Raw genomic sequence first — 8,241 nt, 5'->3', positions numbered from 1 at the left:
TCCTTATACTACCACACTCCATACTGATGTCCTTATACTACCACACTCCATACTGATGTCCTAATACTACCACACTCCATACTGATGTCCTAATACTACCACACTCCATACTGATGTCCTAATACTACCACACTCCATACTGATGTCCTAATACTACCACACTCCATACTGATGTCCTTATACTACCACACTCCATACTGATGTCCTAATACTACCACACTCCATACTGATGTCCTTATACTACCACACTCCATACTGATGTCCTAATACTACCACACTCCATACTGATGTCCTAATACTACCACACTCCATACTGATGTCCTTATACTACCACACTCCATACTGATGTCCTAATACTACCACACTCCATACTGATGTCCTAATACTACCACACTCCATACTGATGTCCTAATACTACCACACTCCATACTGATGTCCTAATACTACCACACTCTCCATACTGATGTCCTAATACTACCACACTCCATACTGATGTCCTTAATACTACCACACTCCATACTGATGTCCTAATACTACCACACTCCATACTGATGTCCTAATACTACCACACTCCATACTGATGTCCTTATACTACCACACTCCATACTGATGTCCTTATACTACCACACTCCATACTGATGTCCTAATACTACCACACTCCATACTGATGTCCTTATACTACCACACTCCATACTGATGTCCTAATACTACCACACTCCATACTGATGTCCTAATACTACCACACTCCATACTGATGTCCTAATACTACCACACTCCATACTGATGTCCTAATACTACCACACTCCATACTGATGTCCTAATACTACCACACTCCATACTGATGTCCTTATACTACCACACTCCATACTGATGTCCTAATACTACCACACTCCATACTGATGTCCTAATACTACCACACTCCATACTGATGTCCTAATACTACCACACTCCATACTGATGTCCTAATACTACCACACTCCATACTGATGTCCTAATACTACCACACTCCATACTGATGTCCTAATACTACCACACTCCATACTGATGTCCTAATACTACACACTCCATACTGATGTCCTATACTACCACACTCCATACTGATGTCCTAATACTACCACACTCCATACTGATGTCCTATAACCACACTCCATACTGATGTCCTTATACTACCACACTCCATACTGATGTCCTAATACTACCACACTCCATACTGATGTCCTAATACTACCACACTCCATACTGATGTCCTTATACTACCACACTCCATACTGATGTCCTAATACTACCACACTCCATACTGATGTCCTAATACTACCACACTCCATACTGATGTCCTAATACTACCACACTCCATACTGATGTCCTAATACTACCACACTCCATACTAATGTCCTTATACTACCACACTCCATACTGATGTCCTAATACTGATGTCCTAATACTACCACACTCCATACTGATGTCCTAATACTACCACACTCCATACTGATGTCCTAATACTACCACACTCCATACTGATGTCCTTATACTACCACACTCCATACTGATGTCCTAATACTACCACACTCCATACTGATGTCCTAATACTACCACACTCCATACTGATGTCCTAATACTACCACACTCCATACTGATGTCCTTATACTACCACACTCCATACTGATGTCCTAATACTACCACACTCCATACTGATGTCCTTATACTACCACACTCCATACTGATGTCCTAATACTACCACACTCCATACTGATGTCCTAATACTACCACACTCCATACTGATGTCCTTATACTACCACACTCCATACTGATGTCCTAATACTACCACACTCCATACTGATGTCCTAATACTACCACACTCCACTACTCCATACTGATGTCCTTATACTACCACACTCCATACTGATGTCCTTATACTACCACACTCCATACTGATGTCCTAATACTACCACACTCCATACTGATGTCCTAATACTACCACACTCCATACTGATGTCCTAATACTACCACACTCCATACTGATGTCCTTATACTACCACACTCCATACTGATGTCCTTATACTACCACACTCCATACTGATGTCCTAATACTACCACACTCCATACTGATGTCCTAATACTACCACACTCCATACTGATGTCCTTATACTACCACACTCCATACTGATGTCCTCCATACTGATGTCCTAATACTACCACACTCCATACTGATGTCCTAATACTACAACACTCCATACTGATGTCCTAATACTACCACACTCCATACTGATGTCCTTATACTACCACACTCCATACTGATGTCCTAATACTACCACACTCCATACTGATGTCCTAATACTACCACACTCCATACTGATGTCCTTATACTACCACACTCCATACTGATGTCCTAATACTACCACACTCCATACTGATGTCCTTATACTACCACACTCCATACTGATGTCCTAATACTACCACACTCCATACTGATGTCCTAATACTACCACACTCCATACTGATGTCCTAATACTACCACACTCCATACTGATGTCCTTATACTACCACACTCCATACTGATGTCCTAATACTACCACACTCCATACTGATGTCCTAATACTACCACACTCCATACTGATGTCCTAATACTACCACACTCCATACTGATGTCCTCCTCCTAATACTACCACACTCCATACTGATGTCCTAATACTACCACACTCCATACTGATGTCCTAATACTACCACACTCCATACTGATGTCCTATACTACCACACTCCATACTGATGTCCTTATACTACCACACTCCATACTGATGTCCTAATACTACCACACTCCATACTGATGTCCTAATACTACCACTACCACACTCCATACTGATGTCCTTATACTACCACACTCCATACTGATGTCCTAATACTACCACACTCCATACTGATGTCCTTATACTACCACACTCCATACTGATGTCCTAATACTGATGTCCTAATACTACCACACTCCATACTGATGTCCTAATACTACCACACTCCATACTGATGTCCTTATACTACCACACTCCATACTGATGTCCTTATACTACCACACTCCATACTGATGTCCTAATACTACCACACTCCATACTGATGTCCTTATACTACCACACTCCATACTGATGTCCTAATACTACCACTGATCCTATACTACCATACTGATGTCCTAATACTACCACACTCCATACTGATGTCCTAATACTAACACACACTCCATACTGATGTCCTAATACTACCACACTCTCATACTGATGTCCTAATACTACCACACACTCCATACTGATGTCCTTATACTACCACACTCCATACTGATGTCCTAATACTACCACACTCCATACTGATGTCCTAATACTACCACACTCCATACTGATGTCCTTATACTACCACACTCCATACTGATGTCCTAATACTACCACACTCCATACTGATGTCCTAATACTACCACACTCCATACTGATGTCCTTATACTACCACACTCCATACTGATGTCCTAATACTACCACACTCCATACTGATGTCCTAATACTACCACACTCCATACTGATGTCCTAATACTACCACACTCCATACTGATGTCCTAATACTACCACACTCCATACTGATGTCCTAATACTACCACACTCCATACTGATGTCCTAATACTACCACACTCCATACTGATGTCCTAATACTACCACACTCCATACTGATGTCCTTATACTACCACACTCTCCATACTGATGTCCTAATACTACTACCACACTCCATACTGATGTCCTAATACTACCACACTCCATACTGATGTCCTAATACTACCACACTCCATACTGATGTCCTAATACTACCACACTCCATACTGATGTCCTAATACTACCACACTCCATACTGATGTCCTAATACTACCACACTCCATACTGATGTCCTAATACTACCACACTCCATACTGATGTCCTTATACTACCACACTCCATACTGATGTCCTTATACTACCACACTCCATACTGATGTCCTAATACTACCACACTCCATACTGATGTCCTAATACTACCACACTCCATACTGATGTCCTTATACTACCACACTCCATACTGATGTCCTAATACTACCACACTCCATACTGATGTCCTTATACTACCACACTCCATACTGATGTCCTAATACTACCACACTCCATACTGATGTCCTAATACTACCACACTCCATACTGATGTCCTAATACTACCACACTCCATACTGATGTCCTTATACTACCACACTCCATGTCCTACTGATGTCCTCCATATGATGTCCTACTACCACACTCCATACTGATGTCCTAATACTACCACACTCCATACTGATGTCCTAATACTACCACACTCCATACTGATGTCCTAATACTACCACACTCCATACTGATGTCCTAATACTACCACACTCCATACTGATGTCCTAATACTACCACACTCCATACTGATGTCCTAATACTGATGTCCTAATACTACCACACTCCATACTGATGTCCTAATACTACCACACTCCATACTGATGTCCTTATACTACCACACTCCATACTGATGTCCTTATACTACCACACTCCATACTGATGTCCTAATACTACCACACTCCATACTGATGTCCTTATACTACCACACTCCATACTGATGTCCTTATACTACCACACTCCATACTGATGTCCTTATACTACCACACTCCATACTGATGTCCTAATACTACCACACTCCATACTGATGTCCTAATACTACCACACTCCATACTGATGTCCTAATACTACCACACTCCATACTGATGTCCTAATACTACCACACTCCATACTGATGTCCTTATACTACCACACTACTTACTGATGTCCTAAACTACCACACTCCATACTGATGTCCTAATACTACCACACTCCATACTGATGTCCTAATACTACCACACTCCATACTGATGTCCTAATACTACCACACTCCATACTGATGTCCTTATACTACCACACTCCATACTGATGTCCTTATACTACCACACTCCATACTGATGTCCTAATACTACCACACTCCATACTGATGTCCTAATACTACCACACTCCATACTGATGTCCTAATACTACCACACTCCATACTGATGTCCTAATACTACCACACTCCATACTGATGTCCTAATACTACCACACTCCATACTGATGTCCTAATACTACCACACTCCATACTGATGTCCTTATACTACCACACTCCATACTGATGTCCTAATACTACCACACTCCATACTGATGTCCTAAATACTACCACACTCCATACTGATGTCCTAATACTACCACACTCCATACTGATGTCCTTATACTACCACACTCCATACTGATGTCCTAATACTACCACACTCCATACTGATGTCCTTATACTACCACACTCCATACTGATGTCCTAATACTACCACACTCCATACTGATGTCCTAATACTACCACACTCCATACTGATGTCCTTATACTACCACACTCCATACTGATGTCCTAATACTACCACACTCCATACTGATGTCCTAATACTACCACACTCCATACTGATGTCCTAATACTACCACACTCCATACTGATGTCCTAATACTACCACACTCCATACTGATGTCCTTATACTACCACACTCCATACTGATGTCCTAATACTACCACACTCCATACTGATGTCCTTATACTACCACACTCCATACTGATGTCCTAATACTACCACACTCCATACTGATGTCCTAATACTACCACACACTACCATACTGATGTCCTAATACTACCACACTCCATACTGATGTCCTAATACTACCACACTCCATACTGATGTCCTTATACTACCACACTCCATACTGATGTCCTTATACTACCACACTCCATACTGATGTCCTATACTACCACACTCCATACTGATGTCCTAATACTACCACACTACTTACTGATGTCCTAATACTACCACACTCCATACTGATGTCCTTATACTACCACACTCCATACTGATGTCCTAATACTACCACACTCCATACTGATGTCCTAATACTACCACACTCCATACTGATGTCCTTATACTACCACACTCCATACTGATGTCCTTATACTACCACACTCCATACTGATGTCCTTATACTACCACACTCCATACTGATGTCCTAATACTACCACACTCCATACTGATGTCCTTATACTACCACACTCCATACTGATGTCCTTATACTACCACACTCCATACTGATGTCCTTATACTACCACACTCCATACTGATGTCCTAATACTGATGTCCTAATACTACCACACTCCATACTGATGTCCTAATACTACCACACTCCATACTGATGTCCTTATACTACCACACTCCATACTGATGTCCTAATACTACCACACTCCATACTGATGTCCTAATACTACCACACTCCATACTGATGTCCTTATACTACCACACTCCATACTGATGTCCTAATACTACCACACTCCATACTGATGTCCTAATACTACCACACTCCATACTGATGTCCTATACTACCACACTCCATACTGATGTCCTTATACTACCACACTCATACTGATGTCCTAATACTACCACACTCCATACTGATGTCCTAATACTACCACACTCCATACTGATGTCCTAATACTACCACACTCCATACTGATGTCCTTATACTACCACACTCCATACTGATGTCCTAATACTACCACACTCCATACTGATGTCCTAATACTACCACACTCCATACTGATGTCCTTATACTACCATCTACTGGGACTCCATTGATGACTGAACATCCTCTCCTGTTTCTACTGGGACAGAGGTAAGTTGATGACAAGGTGTGGTAACGATCTCTCTCCTGGTTCTACTGGACAGCAGGTAAGTTTGATGACAAAGTGTGTAACGACTCTCTCCTGGTTCTACTGGGACAGAGGTAAGTTTGATGACAAGGTGTGTAACGACTCTCTCCTGGTTCTACTGGGACAGAGGTAAGTTTGATGACAAGGTGTGTAACGACTCTCTCCTGGTTCTACTTGGACAGAGGTAAGTTTGATGACAAGGTGTGTAACAACTCTCTCCTGTTCCTACTGGGACAGAGGTAAGTTTGATGACAAGGTGTGTAACGACTCTCTCATGGTCCTACTGGGACAGAGGTAAGTTTGATGACAAGGTGTGTAACAACTCTCTCCTGGTCCTACTGGGACAGAGGTAAGTTTGATGACAAGGTGTAACGACTCTCTCCTGGTTCTACTGGGACAGAGGTAAGTTTGATGACAAGGTGTGTAACAACTCTCCTGGTTCTACTGGGACAGAGGTAAGTTTAATGACAAGGTGTGTAACAACTCTCTCCAGGTTCTACTGGGACAGAGGTAAGTTTGATGACAAGGTGTGTAACAACTCTCTCCTGGTGCTACTGGGACAGAGGTAAGATTGATGACAAGGTGGGTAACATCTCTCTCCTGGTTCTACTGGGACAGAGGTAAGTTTGATGACAAGGTGTGTAACATCTCTCCTGGTTCTACTGGGACAGAGGTAAGTTTGATGACAAGGTGTGTAACGACTCTCCTGGTTCTACTGGGACAGAGGCAAGTTTGATGACAAGGTGTGTAACGACTCTCTCCTGGTTCTACTGGGACAGAGGTAAGTTTGATGACAAGGTGTAACGACTCTCTCCTGGTTCTACTTGGACAGAGGTAAGTTTGATGACAAGGTGTGTAACAACTCTCTCCTGTTCCTACTGGGACAGAGGTAAGTTTGATGACAAGGTGTGTAACGACTCTCTCATGGTCCTACTGGGACAGAGGTAAGTTTGATGACAAGGTGTGTAACAACTCTCTCCTGGTCCTACTGGGACAGAGGTAAGTTTGATGACAAGGTGTGTAACGACTCTTTACTGATTCTACTGGGACAGAGGTAAGTTTAATGACAAGGTGTGTAACGACTCTCCTGGTTCTACTGGGACAGAGGTAAGTTTAATGACAAGGTGTGTAACGACTCTCTCCTGGTGCTACTGGGACAGAGGTAAGATTGATGACAAGGTGGGTAACATCTCTCTCCTGGTTCTACTGGGACAGAGGTAAAGGTTAATGACAAGGTGTGTAACGACTCTCTCCTGGTTCTACTGGGACAGAGGTAAGTTTGATGACAAGGTGTGTAACGAATCTCTCCGGTTCTACTGGGACAGAGGTAAATTTGATGACAAGGTGTGTAACAACTCTCTCCTGGTTCTACTGGGACAGAGGTTAGTTTGATGACAAGGTGTGTAACGACTCTCCCCTGGTTCTAC

Source organism: Argopecten irradians, chromosome 3 (genome assembly GCF_041381155.1).
Source record: "Argopecten irradians isolate NY chromosome 3, Ai_NY, whole genome shotgun sequence".
Taxonomy (NCBI): domain Eukaryota; kingdom Metazoa; phylum Mollusca; class Bivalvia; order Pectinida; family Pectinidae; genus Argopecten; species Argopecten irradians.
This window is presented reverse-complemented; position numbering follows the sequence as displayed.